Source organism: Durio zibethinus, chromosome 6 (genome assembly GCF_047325235.1).
Source record: "Durio zibethinus cultivar Kanyao isolate XHJ-2024 chromosome 6, ASM4732523v1, whole genome shotgun sequence".
NCBI lineage: Eukaryota > Viridiplantae > Streptophyta > Magnoliopsida > Malvales > Malvaceae > Durio > Durio zibethinus.
In genome coordinates this window covers 27,505,762-27,508,979 of record NC_143167.1, presented here as the reverse complement: position 1 = coordinate 27,508,979, position 3,218 = coordinate 27,505,762, and positions in this window count along the sequence as shown.

Genomic DNA, 3,218 nt, shown 5'->3' with positions numbered 1-3,218 from the left:
TATGTATTTTATTATTATTATTATTATGTATATATTTATTTATTTTTTTATTAGATTAGATTTATATGTATATAGTTATATATTTATTATTATTATTATTTTTTTTTTTTGTAATATATACTTGGGTTTATCTTATTTTATTATTATTATTATTATTATTATTATTATTTTTAATTATCTGTTCTGATTTTTCCTGATTATCAGATTTTTTTTTTTTAAATATCTTTTGATTTATCTGATTATTATCTAGTATTTTTTTATTTTTGATTTTGGAGGGCTAAGATTGAAGCTGAAGAATCCTACCGGGAATGGGAATTCAATCAAGAGAGTCCAATTGGATTCAAAGACTGAATTCTCGTCCAAGGAGGAATTGGGATTGATCAGAAACTCCTGATCAATCCTTATATAAAGCACCTCCTGGAACAGTTCAAGAACACACAGAAAACAGTAAGCAAAGCTACTGATTTGAGAGAAAAGGAGGCGTATAGGAAGCTAGGAAAAGTTTAGGAGTGGTCTGGGAGTGAGAAAAAATTTCTAGAAATTTTTGGCGAAAAAATTTTCTGGAAATTTCTGGGAAATTTCCAGATTCCGTCAAAAATTCCGGCGAAGTTTGAATTTTCCGGCGATAGTTCCGGCCAAACTTGAAGTTTCCGGCAACCAGCCCAGTTTCCACGAAAAATCCCAGAAACCGGCGATCTTTCGGCAACTTCCGGCGAACTTCCGACGAAATTTTCCAGATTCCGGCGAGAATTTCCAGAATCCGGCGAAATCCCATCGGTGTTCTTCAGTCTTTAGAGAGAAGGCAGAGGAAAGAAGGAAGAAGAGAGAGAGAGAGGAGGGGCGGTCTGCCGAAAAACAGAGGGTAGTGCCTTTTATACCCTCCCAAAACGACGTCGTTTTGGCTTTAAGTTAATCAGAGGATCCGCGCGTTTTGCCGAAAACCCGACCCGACCCGGGCGTCGACCCGCTTTCTGACCCGCGCGTGCAGCCCCTCCGAGCCGAGCCGAGCCGAGCCAAGCCACCAAGCCGCTTCCCCCGAGCCGTTTTCTCTTCCTTGAGCCGAGCCGAGCCGAGCCGCGATCCGAGCCGCTCCAGGTTTTTTTTTTTTTTTTCTTTGAATTTTTTTTCTTTGTTTATTTGTTTATTTTATTTTTTATTTATTAGATTAGGTTTATGTAATATTCTTTTTATTTATTTTCTTTAAATAAAAATAAAAATTTTCAAAAAAAAATATTTTTAGGGAAAAGTTGAAAGTATCAATTTTCCTTAGAAATAAATTTCCAAAAAATATTTTTGGGGAAAAGTTGAAAGTATCAATTTTCCTTGAAAATTAAAATTTTCAAAAAAAATATTTTTAGGGAAAAGTTGAGAGTATCAATTTTCTTTAAAAATCAAAATTTCAAAAAAAAAATATTTTTAGGGAAAAGTTGAAAGTATCAATTTTCCTTGAAAATCAAAATTTCCAAAAAAATATTTTTGGGGAAAAGTCGAAAGTATCAATTTTCCTTAAAAATAAATTTCAAAAAAGGGTTTTTGAGGAAAAGTTGAAAGTATCAATTTTCCTTGAAAATCCAAATTTCCAAAAAATATTTTTAGGGAAAAGTTGAAAGTATCAATTTTCCTTGGAAATAAATTTTCAAAAAAAATATTTTTGGGGAAAAGTTGAAAGTATCAATTTTCCTTAGAAATAAATTTTCAAAAAAAAAAAAATAAATTTTTGAGGAAAAGTTGAAAGTATCAATTTTCCTCGAAATTAAAATTTCAAGAAAATATTTTTGGGGAAAAGTTGAAAGTATCAATTTTCCCTTAACAAAAAAAAAATCCTTCCTTTCTATCTAAATTTTGATTTTATTTTTTTTTCTTTAAATAATCCGACGACAGAGCCTCTGTAAGTGAAACAGTAGTTTTCTTGCATACTCCTGAGGTGAGGGAATTTTCTCAATTTTCTGCTAAAAGTATTAGAGTCAATTGAGAATAATTTCCAACAACTAATTACTTGGTAAAATTTTAAAGCTTTTGGATAACACAAATTTAAGCTGGTACCATCTTTTGATGGGCGTTGTGAGGGTGCTATAACCTTCCTCACACGTAACCGAACTCCCGAACCCTGTTCTGGTTAGTAGACCTGAACCTATTCTTTTAGGGACCCTTAAGCTTAGGTGTTCCCTGAAAGGACAGATTCCTTAGGTGGCCAATCACACCTAGATAAAAAAAGATTGGTGGCGACTCCCTAAAGTCAATGTCAAGCGATGGATCCCCGGATCTAGACGTTACGACAATTTTCATTTACTTTTTTATAAAAATTAAAATAGAAGAAAAAAATAAAAAAGAGTTATTTTTAGGAATAAAATAGTGCATGAATATTATTTAAAAATAGATGTGAATTTCCAATGATGGAATTCTAAGAAAATTTGAATAGTGATTCTTTATAAGTCAATAAGAGAGAGGATTTTTCTAAAAATATTGCCAAAGTAGTAGAGAATTTAGAAAAATCTTCAATAAATATTTCTTGTTTATTTTTTATTTATTGAAAATAAAAATAAATTTTTATTAAAAAAAAAGAAAAATATTATTCAAATCAAGTTATGAGCATTAAATTTTATTATAAACATTGATTTGGAAAATAATACAAGCTTATGAGGAATTAAGTATTTCTAAAAAATTTTTAAGTGAGAAATTTTCTCTTAATGTTATCAGCGTACTAGAACATTTTGAGAAATTTTCAATATCAAAACTTTGATTTATTTTTCAAATAAAAATAAAAAAATAATTTTTTAATAAAAAAGGAAAAAAGAATTTTGTGAAGAAAATGAAATATATAAAAAAAATACAATTGTGATATTTAAGAAGAATCAGAAAAATTAATTTTAAATATCAAAATTAAGATCACTTTTATTAAGATTAAATGATAATATATAATTAATTGATACCTTTTTTTAAAACGGGCACTACGTGGTGCTAATCCTTTTTTACATGTAACATTACTCTCAAATCCAACCTATTTTAACAGATTTATAAATTATCTTTTAATAAAGTTTTAATTAATTTTAAGATTTTATTAACAAAGATAAGTTTTAATGGGAGGCTAATCACACTTAACTAAAAAAAATTGGTAGCCATTTTTTATGATTTTAAATTCATCTAGAGATTCCAATACCAATATGACACTCTGAAATATGATTCATTTTTATGTTCATCATCATGATCAAATAGCTTGT